The sequence below is a fragment of the Ixodes scapularis genome, unplaced genomic scaffold (genome assembly GCF_016920785.2).
Source record: "Ixodes scapularis isolate PalLabHiFi unplaced genomic scaffold, ASM1692078v2 PGA_scaffold6__148_contigs__length_123643588, whole genome shotgun sequence".
In the NCBI taxonomy this organism is placed as follows: domain Eukaryota; kingdom Metazoa; phylum Arthropoda; class Arachnida; order Ixodida; family Ixodidae; genus Ixodes; species Ixodes scapularis.
The window spans coordinates 26583995-26596993 of record NW_024609881.1 but is presented as its reverse complement, the minus strand read 5'-3'; positions in this window follow the sequence as shown (position 1 = coordinate 26596993).

Here is a 12999-nt window from a genome sequence, read left to right as displayed (position 1 = left end):
TCAAGGGAGTCGAGTTGGGTGGGTGTAACGAGAACTGAAAAGCTCGTTCACGTATGTGATCAATTCATGTCTTCACTCAAAAATAAATAACAAAGAAAGGTGTCGAGTCACAATCTCACCTAGGCTTTAGAACCTGCCGAAGTTTGTGTTAGGCCAGATTTCAGCTTAACGAACTTTCTGAGTCGAAGTTTGACAGAAGTTCGATTATTCCGCGCATGCGCGTTGAGCGAAAACGAGGTGGCACCACCTGGCGGAGGAGGTTTGCAGTATTTAACAAACTAACTTCGTGACTAAATGTTCGCACGGTTACTCTTACATGGCGTAATCCCGCGTGGTTTTACGGCCCGCGAATTCGTCCGCTCCTCGCCGTACCGCGCGTTTCTTTTTCCTCCAAATGCGCCCACGCGCTTCTGTCTACCCCCTATCTCCACCAATGACTGCGCGCGGTTGGCTGCATTTTCATCGCGCGTTTTCGAATATTTGCTCGTTGTATTCGTTATTTTTTTTTAAAACAAACTATTCGTATCGTACGTTTCTCCAAAGTTTAAACTTCTCTCGTTGAAGTCGGGCGACGTGGTTGAAAAATCGAACTTTGTCGGATATCGTCGAAACTTCGAAAGGTTCGCTAACTAGTCGAACCTGGAAGTTCGACGTCCAAGATCGGATTCGTGACGTAAGTTCGCGGCATGTCCATTCGTAACCGTTGATCAGGCCCTGCTTTCGCACTGCTCATATGCACGATGACGTCATTATCTGGCCTCGAGCTTGTTCGAAGCATGTTCGCTTCGTACATGCTTAAAACATGGCTGCAGACAGTCTTTGCATGACCAATGTGGCAGGGCCTTCGAATGCGACACCCCTCAGAAAATGTTGGCAGACTGCTTCTGTTTGTACGATCGAGAGATGCGGGTCGAAAAACAACAATATTTTGAACAAATATAAAAATGTGATTTGTGTTTTTATGGTATTTTACTATATTTCGAATCTCCGTCGTTTATGTATAAAAGTATTAAGTGCCGGCTGCGATCGCGACATCGGTCTAAATACGCATTTGAAGACCTCCCGGCAACCCGGAATAACATAAATTTAAGCCTTTTTTTTTTTTTTTTGTGCTCGGTTCTTTGAATTGTGACGTTGCCCGCCATCGCGTTCATGATGAGAAGTGAGCCTAGACGTCTCCCCTCCATCGCAGTCTTCTGTAGCTTCGATTTCTCGTGGAAAATGATTAACAAGGTATTCTTTTTCCCGCCGCGAAAGAGCATATCACTACACATCCGTGGTAACATTCCAACGTGTTTTTTTTTTTCTCTTCTCTTGATGCAATTTTGGGGCATCTTCACAGTTTGCGCGCAGGAATCCTTGTCGTTAATATTGCCCTGTCACAACCAAATTTGGCACGCGTACACTTCAGAACACGTACAACGCAACCATTTAGGTTTGGTTAGAATGTATTTTCTTTTATATTTATGACCTAAAAAAAAGCCGTTATCCCCATAAGAAAATACATTCTTGCGATTTTAATTTATTTTAAAATTAAGTAAGTCTAGCACACTTTTTTTTTTTGTTGTTGTTCACGGCACTCAGTGGTTAAAAAAGAGCGAATTAGTTTATTTTACTAGGCTCTTTTAAAGGAACACTAAAGCGTTTCTGTGTTTGAGAGGGGAACACACACGCACACACACTTGTATCGTCTTGATTTGGTTTCCAGGATCGCGAATACCAAAATTATATTTCAGATTGATGCGCAAAGTAGCCACAACAGCGGTTTCAAAATGGCGCTGAAGCCCCTCCTTCCCTACGCGTTCGGTGGGAGGAGGGAATCGTGACGTATTCTCCCAACACCTCCTAGACAGCTTTCAAGTCTGCGCGTTACGTCACAGGACGTCATTTCCGGGGGTTCCGCATGGGCGCTGATTGGATGCGAGTGCCAAACCCCCGGACGTGACGTCATGTGACGTAACGTGCAGGTTTTTCTGCCTAGGAGGTGTTGATTCTGCAGAGATCTCGACATTCCCGCACCTTCCGGAAGTCTTACTCGAGCCATTCAAATCGCTGCCCGCGTTCCCTCACAAGCGACACGCGCAAGGCAGTTGAAACTTCCGTGCACAACCTCACACCCAGGGGTTAGTTTCTTTTTTTTTTTTTTTATCTCGCGTATAGTATTATGTGCGGTCAAATTCTCGTGACATTTGAATTGAATGGAAAGAAATGCGCGAGAATTCAGCTTAAACTCGTTTTTTCTCTTCTCAGGATCCTCTTCAGCTTCTCTTTAATAAGTGTGTTGCAATGGTCCCACGTATGTACAACGAACGTGCTTTTTTTCTGCGCGTTCATGGCATCCGAAACACACACAAAAAAACAAGCTATATCAATACTAACACCAGCTTCATAAAAAAAAAAATGAGATCAAGCACTAAATTGACTTTGTTATCATGAAATATACAACAACAAAAAATATTTCCTTTGCGACCACCTGACACATCCAGCCTCCTACGAATATAAATGCAAACTGAGCTTGCAAGGTGCCCAACAACCTCTACCACATGGCGGGAGGATGCCTGGGCCAACGTTACTAGAGCAAGCTCAGTTTCGCAGCTCCCTATTCTCGCCTGCAGAGGCGAGTGGCTCAGGTGGCGGTCACGAGAACTAGCGGCGCTGCAGTCGGATCTTGCTTCCCTGTCTCGCGCGTCGTCTTCTACCACCGCGTTGAGAGCTTCCTTTTCTTTTTCTTTTCTTCCGTCTTTTTTTTTACTTCCATGTGTATAATAATAAAAAAAAAGATGGTGAAGATGAAGTGTAATACACCACAGAGATCAGAGTCAGCGCATTGTGAGAGTTCTTTCTCTGAGTGTATGCAATTTATTTTTGTGTACGTCTGTTTCCTTGCGCTGTAAAATGTTAGTATGAATCAACAACTCGCCCAAGCTCAAGTACTGCTGTTCAAACTTGGCGGGCTAGACAATTCGAAAGTAAGACTCGACTGCAGCGCTGCTAGTTCTCGTGACCATCACTGAGCCAACGTCGCAGGCGGAGCTGTGAAACTGAGCTTGCTCCAGTAACGTTGGCCTGGGCAGCATGGCGATACAACCCATCGAGAGACCCACCCACCAGACAGCAGTGGGAGAGCCATTTGACCAGAGTGGACCCTGGTGACAAGATCGAGCCTATCGACAGGGCCCAGCGGGCAGCCGAGGTACAGTGTAGCCGACAGTAGCCGAGGATGGCCTCCTGGACCGAGGAGACCACCCACCAGGGGACGAAGACAGCGTCTGCTCTTTGATGAACAAAAGTTTATTCTTTCTCTCAATCTCTCCTCCCTTTTAATGCTTTTTTTTTTTAAATCCAGACGCAGCCCAAGCTACGAACTAATAAAAGAAATAGCGCACAAAAAGTCGAGGACAGGGACAGGAACGAAACACAGAAGCGCTACACACAACTCAAATGTATTGTGCGTGGAAACGAAGAAAGAAGCAGGAACGGCTACAAAGTAATATACGACAAGTCAAGCAGCGTGAAAAGCGCAAGTCACTAGGCTTTTTCTGCTTATGATTGGTTCAGCGATGATAGAACACGTACATAAGCAGAACGATGGTGTGCTCTCGAGCCTGTCTGATTGCTCGTAGCGTCGGCTGCGTGTGCACTTTAGCAGAAACTACGTCTTTAGTCGATCCGGCAGGCGTGAGCGACGAGCAAGCGTGACTCGATAAGTAGACGCTAAAGACCTCGTTACGCCGACCGAACAGCGTCCCGTGTTACGTGAAGACTGGACCGGTAGACGCCGTGTCGTCACGGCTGCAGACCAGAAACCTCCTGGCATCGAAAACACCTGGAAACAAAATCAATACCCAAAGTATTAACGAAAGAAAACAAGCAAGCGAGTGTCGGTTCTCGGTTTTATTCTAATCAGAAATGAAGGATATTTACTCCGCATGACCCCGGAAACGAAAGGCGCTCTCCACCGAAGCCGGGCTGTAGGTAACACACGACCTCGAGCAAACAAGAAATACCGCGGAAGAGAAAAAAAGACAGAAACAAGAAACTGTCTCGTGCGGTATAACTCGTTAAAACGTTTCTCTATTATCGTTTTATCTTTAGCCGTGGCGTACATATGTTTATTTAGTTTTATGCGCGGCGAGAACATGGAAATTAATACAAGCAGAGTCGTGACGTTGGTGTCAATATCCCGGCCTTAGGAACACCAATTTTTATTTCTTTTTTTACACGTTTAGTGGTTTTGTATTTGGGGTTATTAGCACGCGCTTCTCCGAAACCCGATTCCGCCGTAGGACATCTAGGAGCGTGGAAAAAAAAAAAAATTAAAGATTGATTTGAGTTCTTCTTTCGAAAGTAGGTGAGAGAAGAAGTTTCTGCCAAATCGCCGGCTGATACCTTTTGGTGAAAAATGGCGGCACTGTTGTGACCATGGAGGTAGAAAGCTTCTGGAGGCGACATAATGCCACCGGAGGTGAAGTCAGAAGTGTGGTGCGACTCGCCTCCAACGGTGACCAAAACCAAGGGACGCTATAGGACGAAAATGAGAGCTGGCATGTCGCCTCCCCTTCTTCCTACCTCCATTGTTATAACAGCCTGAATCTAAGGACCGCCCGCTGATCTCTAATGTCGTACGCTGGATCGCGGATCGAGGCTTGTTTTGGGGTCGAATTGAATGCATGGGACTCTATGGGGAAAAACGGAGAAAACTGCATTTTCCTACCTTAGTAGGTTGTTCTCAACGATGAAACTTTTATCGTGTTTTCTCGGGAATGACAGTTCATATTCTGGGTGCGAATATTAAAACTGTTGGGGTACCAATATTTTTTTTTAATAAACGTTTTGTGGTTGAGGGTCGAGGGTCGCGACTTCGTTGGGCGTAAACTGTGATGCGCTTCAATGAGTCAAGTGTTTCGGCGAGTTAAATTGGAGTCATTCGTGAGCTCTCAGTCATCGGAGCTTAGCAGACGATATCTTAGAAGACCTTTACTGGCGACATTCGCATCGTTTCAAGAGCTTGTGCAGAGCTTTTTTGGCGTCTACCTTTGTTTTGAACTGCAGTGAGGGCTTCTGCGACGAACTAAAACTCGGAGAGTGTCGTTCATTTCTTGACTGTGTTATTTATTAGCGACTGAAGCGAGCAACGCCGCGGCACAGTCGGTGGTGCTCCGGCATATTTTATATTTTTAATCGGCGTTCGAACGCTTGACAAGTACCTATTCGACCTCCAAACACCGGATATAATGATCGCGGCACATCATAAAATACTCGCCTTCGAGCACCGCGTACAAGCCTCGATATTCCTACTTTTGTGTATTTCTCCCATAGACTCGAGTGTATTGCCTCGTGTCAAGCGATGGCCGCCGCATGGTGCCACCGACGGGTTCCCGATACGCGATCCAGCCTACGAAAAACAAAGATACGTGTGACCGCCGCGCAGTCGTGGATACGGTACCTGAAATGCGTATTCGACTGGCCTGTTCAGCGTCCCATCCTGCCCATGCATCAAAAGTGCTCTCGAAACAAGAAGGCAAAAAAGACAGTAGCGAAACGCGGCAAATCGAAAGCGCCAAAATCGGTGGTCCCGCGAGAGAAAGAACGAGCAAGACAGCGACAGAGGAGTGGAGCGTAGAAAGTAGGCAGGTGATAGGCTGCGCGTGCTCGTTTTGCAGCGACGAGGTGGAGTTGTTCAAATCTTCGTCAACTTTCTTGTATTTTTACAACGCGCGACGCCGATGTTGCGATACAAGGCAAGAAACAACCAAGTAAGGTCCTTGAAAGTGATGTTTATATTAAAGCGTCGACCATCAATTTGGAATCCTCGTCGTCCCCGCCGGTGTCCACCGGTGTTCGCGTTCGCGTCACGAAGCTTCGAAGCGGCCCGAAATGCGAGGGACCTTTCCCTATGTGCAAGGTATTTACTGGCGCTATTCGGCAGTAAACACGATTGATTAATAAACCAATGAGCGGAGTGCACTCACAATTTTGACAAAGTGCCTCTAGCTGGTGCATTCATCACATCCAATTTTTAGAAGTGTGGGTTAAAAAAATACTAAGAAAAAAACTTCTTTGATGCACAGGGAGAAAAACAATAAAAACCGTTTGGCTGACGTTGCTACTTACTCACATATGGTACCGCACACCCACGGATCTGCTGAAACTGCTGTGCGGTGCTCATCGCAAAGAAGCTTTTTACTTTTCAAGGTATAAAATACTTTTTAACGCTACTTCCAATCCCAAATTTTGCCCGTCCGTCCGCGTATTTTCAGCTAAATTTAGCGGTGTGAGTTGCGTAACGTGACGTCACCTGACCTAGGCACCTTGGGACATTAACGGCACGTGACCTATACGCACACTCCGTTTCTTCGCTGAATGCAGCGGGAAAATTCACGTCTCGTGGCTAAAACATCAATTCGGTTTCCCCGCCAACTTTAGCGGGAAATTTGACACCACATGACCTACACACCATTGCAATTACCCGCTAAATTTCGCTGAAAATTTCGCGTCTTGTGATCTAGACACCACCATGACTTCCCCGCCAAATATAGCGGGGATAATCGACGTCACCTGACTTGACGTCACGCGACCTATACGTGCAATTCAGTTTCACCGCTAAATTTAGCGGGAAAATATATGTCACGTAAAACACGAATTCTCTCACCAATGCCCCACAACACATTTTAAGCGTTATATAACTTTGAAGGTAAAGCTCCCAGCCAATTTGTTGCCTTATGTTGTATCATCTATGAAAACGGCAAAAACCACACGGTTGTTGCCGTTTTCCTTCCTGAACATAAACAAGTTTAATATATATATATATATATATATATATATATATATATATATAGGGTGTGCATTTATTTGTACATTTTAATTACATTTTAGGATGATAAATTCACCACCTAAAGATACATTTTATAAGAAGTTTCATTGCACTCAGTTTATTGGTTTATATATACGAATTCTTTTTCACGCCCAACCAGCGCTCGGAAAGACTACCTTTATGTAAAGACAGGAGCAGATTGCGGCAACTGGTAAGCCCCGATATCGCTGGTTCCAACTTCCGAGAGTAAGAACGAGAACGGAGAACAACAGAGAAAGCGGAGAAATCATTAGAGCGGGCGACAGGTTGTAGGCGTGTTTTCGTTTTGCTACGACGAGTTCAAATCACTCTAGTGTTCGTGAACCTCGCTTGTTTTAATACAATGCGAGACGCCGGTGTTTTTGCGCAAGATGAAGCTAAAAAAAAAAAAAAAAAAAAGAACCACTAAATACGGACTTTTCAAGCGACGATTTTTGGGGCCAGCAATACGGTACCGTCGAGGCCACCGATGGTACCGTGCTTTCCCGCTGTCCCGAGGCGGCCGAATTTTTTTTATTTTTTTATTTGCAACTTTTTTTTTTTTTTAGGTATATTATATTGGCACAAAAACCAAATGACACTGACAAAAAAAAAAAAAAAAGCTGAGGAATTGAAACATTTAACGTGGCGAACTTGTGCCAAAACAAAAGATACAATAACGGGCGTCAGTGTCGGCATAGCAAGCAGGATAACCGAGCGCTGGCGAAAAACTAACTTGGTGCCGCATGCCACGGCTTAAAAAAAGCTAAAAAAGATTATTGAAAAAAAGGAAAAAAAAGAACAAGTTACAGGCAAGTTCTAGAGTATTTTTATTCCATGAACCTGAATATCACAATTGTTTTCCCCGAAGATGTAACTAATCGCGAGAAAACACGGAAACCCTCCGACCCCATGTCGTGACGTCAAACGCAGATCTTTGGGCCGCCAAGTGCGGGTCGCTCGTGTGGGCAGCGCGTGCAATTGCGAAATTGCCAAAAAATTGGGGTTGTGTGGCTATATAAACAGCGTGTAGTTGGTCAGCCATTTCAAAGTTGCGACGAGTCACTCGCTGTAGATGAGCCAGTGCAGCCAATGCAGTATAACCGCTAGCCTGGGGTCTTTAACGTGCATCACGCAGTAGTGATACACGACCGCACGCCGGTACGATGCTCATCCAGATCGAAACGGGCAGGGGTGAGGCTCGAACCCAGGATCCCTGGGTTCTGTTGCGCGAGTTTTCGCTCCACGTGCTCCGAGCTGGTGTGCGCTAGACCACTCGGCCACCGACCTCCCGCAAAATTTCCAGGTATTTTTCTTCGCACTGACAGCAGTCGTGACGTCTTTTTCTGACATTTTTGAAAATAGCGAGAGTGCGCGTGCATACATCTTTGATGGGCGCTGAAGATGCGCGAGAGCGGAGATTCCGAAAACTCTGAATATGACGTCACGCTCCGGAAAGGGGGCCTCTTGAACGGTACTTAAAAAAAAAAAAAAAAGATATATATATATATATATATATATATATATATATATATATATTTTTTTTTTTTCTGCGATCCGTGCACCAAATTGAAAAATAATCTCGAAATTCTTAATCTTAAAGGCCAAATGAAAAAAAATTTTTTTTTTCTTCTCATATACAGAACTGCTTCAGCTTGCCTTTAAACACGGTCCGTGTTCCCGAAGGCTCCTATACCCAGAAGATACAATGACCAATTGTGTAGGCACTGAGCCTTCCAACAGGGCAACAAAAGGTCAAACGCGATGCCACAAGGCGGGATCCGAACCCTCGGTTCATCCGCGTAGAAGCCGCGTGCGTTGCCCCCTTGGCCACGAGCGTGGCAATATGAACTCCGTGTGGCATCCCAGTTGCCACTCGGCGTTACCATTGATCTCTAATGCCTGAGGCCCACTAGAGCGACAAACAGAAACAAACGACAGCGACAAGCCTGAAATCAAGGTCTTTCGCGATTTGACAAGCCTTGTAGAATAGAGGAGGCTATGCTCAAACGCGAGCATCATGCACGCCAGTGTTTTTTTGGCAGGCTTGCGATCGTTCGTACTTACTTCACGAACACCGAACGACGCAACGCCTGCCCAAGGTACCATTTCGAGCATGCTGCATGTGTCTGAGGCTTGCCGCTGTATTTTGTTTCTGTCTGTCGCTCTAGTGAGACTCGGGCAAAATGAGAATGGTTCGCTGCGGAATGTGATGGCACATTCCTACTATATGCTAGCAGGCGGCCACGCCAAGACGGACGTTTCTGCAGCTCTGCGCCAACCCTCGTCGTGCTTGAACCCTTTTGGCCGTTTGGGTTGGGTTAGGGGCCCTTCAGACGACGCCACGCGCGGACATTGTTGACGGTATCGGCAAAACGCCACGTCGGTCATGTGACACATATGCATTTCGGGGAGTTAACAACGTGCTTCAATTTCTCCGAGTATCCTAGGCTCTCTTTTAAAATATGCGTGAAGGAAGTATTCGGCGGATGCGCGCTAAAATTTTACCAGAATTGGTAAAAAATTGGGTTGTCTGTATATTTATACAGCCTAGAACTTGGTCTGCATGCCTCAATGGGCGACAAATCTCCCAGTTGTAGATGAGAAATTTAGCCGGTGGAGTACAACCGTTAACCTGGGGTCTTTAACGTGCATCACGCAGTAGTTGTACACGACCGCACGCCGGTACGATGCTCATCCAGATCGAAATGGACGGGGGTAGGGGTTGCAGAAATTGGTACGTCCCGTAAAGTGTATGTTTTAACGAGAGCGCAATATTTAGTTTTGTTTTCGCATATTGTGTTCCTAAAGTGTGGATATTTTAATATGAGCGTAAAGTGACACCACATTAATTGTAGAACGCGGCAAAATGGAACGTCCGATTGTTGTGAACGCTGGCGAATCGACTCGTTGCAGCAATGTATAGCCGAGAGACCAGCCGGGACGATGACGCTCGGGTGATTTACTGCCAAACAGCGACCCTGCTCCTCGAATTTCTTAACTACTCTTTGAACTGTTGACTGATTTGGGGTGTTTCGTTGATTTTGTTTTTCTAACGGCGCCACGTCCATATAACCGTCCCCCATCCTTCCCCCACACTTCTCTACCGCCAACTCTTCCGTCGCCCCTTCAGCTTCCAAACGCCACTGTATGTCTCATCACTGCCACAAAGAATGCAACAAAAAGACGGGGAACACTGATTAAATCAATAGAAACTTAGAAAGCTAACATCGTTGTAAATAATGGGGGAAAAAAAAGATAGAAACAGTCATCTTTATAGAGCACGCTAAGGATATGGCTAAATTTAATTTTTGAAGAAATTAGAGAAAGAACATTTATGCTGGGAATTGTACATTAAACTAAAGTGGTACCTTTTGATAGAACATGCATCTGACTGCAGGTGTCCAGTATGTAGTAAGGAACATCTGCAAGGGATCCTAAGATAAACTTAAGGCTTCAACTATGCCTCCACAACATCAAAGATACGATGCTTGACATTTTGATTTCTCACATAATGTATGCGAAAGCAGTACTGTTTAAACGAAAAGATAGGCCTCGCCTCATGCATTAAGAGCGTGATTTCGAGTGCTTTAGTTTTTACTCTTTTTAAAAATCCACAGAACTAGGTATATTTATTCATTACGGAAATGTGGCTAATACATGATTAAGCTGTTTGAGAAAAATCAAATTACCCCCCCCCCCCTTTTTTTTTTTTTTTCCTTCACACATGTGTTCGGTTTCAAACGAAACGACCTTCATATTATTGAAATCCCGTCGGCGAGTATTTTGTGGAAGAGGTCGATTAAACTGTTTGCTTGTGAACGGCACGAGGAAGCGGCCTTGTGGTCAACAGTTTATACTACAGAAATAGTGGGACCCGTATAGTGAAACAACAAACTACGGAGTTTTAGCAAACCGTTGCCGTGTTCAGCGTACCGTACTGCCAGAGCCTTTATCACCCGGGCACGCGCTTAAAAGCTTCAAAGGCTCCGGTACTGCGATACACGGAACACGGTAGCGGTTTGCTAAAAGTGCGTTCACGGCCGCTTAAAAGGACCTTCAGGTGAGTCATGGCGGATAATTAAGATTGTGAATAAAAAAAAGAAGAAAAAAAAGGGGGGGGGGGGGGGGGGCTGCACCGTCGGTTGTGGCGAAGGGCAAGGCAGCGGTCTCGGCATATCGCCCCGGGCGGTAAACGACCGTCACTATCAGCGGCTGACACGTGGCGAGACGGGAAAGAGCCCAAGAGATCGAAGCCACAGAGTTGGTAAAGAGTACTTGTCAACAAAGTTCCTTAAAAAAAAAAAAAAAAAAAAAAAATATATATATATATATATATATATATTCGCTTTTTTTATTTTTTAAAGAAGGCTGGTTGGCTCAGGCTGTTTCAGATGGTCAAAGATACCCTGAACTTATAGATATCACGATCGTTCGGCAACAAAAGGATGAAGAAATGGAGCTGCTACATCGAGCTCTTTTTGCATTCTTTATCTGCGGGGAGAAAACCCCTGCACATGTTACAAGTCTATTCATGTCGAATTTACGCTTTACTGGACGCCTTATGGGGAACGTGGCTTTAAAGGCCGACCTGCAAAACACTTTTCAGCCAGGATGAAAATTGTTTCCGCCACCCTTCCCTTTTCCCCCTTCCCCACTGCTATCTTGACGGTGGGGAGACTCCTTTTGTTGCTGCATCTTGGAGTCGGTCTCCTGCCTTCCGGAATTTGAGTGGAATTGCAATCGAGTCGCTTTTTTATCTATCAATCTTCCACCTGGAATAAATTTTCGTGGATTTTTGAGGTGACACTTTGCTGCAGAAAAGTGGTATATGTGTTGGGTCTAGCGTTCCTCCGGTTCTCGGTGACATGTACCTCGCAAAATGTGGCGGAACCATTGCAAAGGTTGGACGGTCGGTTAAATGTTGCTGCACAAAAAATAGCGTTCGCCAGGCCTGTTTTCAGATAATGTTTCAGATAATGTAAAAAAAAAATGAAGTTTTCTGTATTGAACGCAATAAAAGGGCCACACTCTTAGATAAAGGGGTCTGTATATGGGGAGGGGGAGGGGGGTCCAAGTCACCAGGCTCGATATAAAATGGACCGTAAAAATCAACACCTATACGTAGCAACCTAAACTTTTCGTCAAAGGTATATTTACAGGTCGGTTTTTTCTTGTAAAACAACAAAGCGGAGCTCTCTTTTTGTAAAAAAATAGGGCCAAGAAACTTGCCAGGGTCTCCGGCGGGCAGCGACGCAGATGACAGGGGTTCAGTAGCGGGGTGTGTTTGGCGTTTGTATTGATAGATGGCGTCGGGAGCAGCGTCCGAAGGTGCAGCCGAGCAGCGAAAGAAAGCAGACGACACGCAGACGAAATTCGTTGGCAGCAAAAGCGCCGCCGTAAGGCAGAGGCGTTTTTTACTTTAAGTTTTGCTTTTATTGTCCGTATTTATTTTTTAACCAAACATTTACATTTCAAAAATATTATGTTCATTTTAATAAACCATGGTGGTCATAACCCGTCGCGATAAGGAGGCAGCGCCATCTATCAATACGATCGCCAAACGCACCTCACTGAACCTTTGTCGTCTGCATCGCTGCCCGCCGTAGACCCTGGCAAGTTTCTTGGCGTTATTTTTTTACAGAAAGAGAACTACGCTTTGTAATTTTACAAGAAAAATTCGACCTGTGAAATACACCTCTGACGAAAAGTTTAGATTGCTGCGCGCAGGCGTCGATTTGTACGGCCCCTTTTAGATCGAGCCTGGTGACTTGGACCACCCTATATAAATTTCCTTTACCCCCCCCCCCCCTCCCCCCCCTGCCCCTGCCCCGCGTGTCCCGCATTTTGCTAGCAGTTCGGTGGTCACCCTCGCTGCGGGTGTCGTAGGTCTTTACGCGGAACGCTGCTGCGATTCAGCCGAAAAGAGCTACAATTCGCAACTTTCACGAAGCACAAGTTTCTAACAAAATGTCCATCATTCGGATGATTGTCGTAGAATAACAGTACGAGGTTCGGCTTGCGACACGTCAGTACATCTAATTTTGTGAAATGCGAGCGAGACACAAGCCTTACCTTATACTTCCACGTCAGGAAGGTGCAGAACATGCACCTTCATTTCGAGGTCGATCGCCCAGGAGATGGACAGCGCGATTCTCACACCGCGA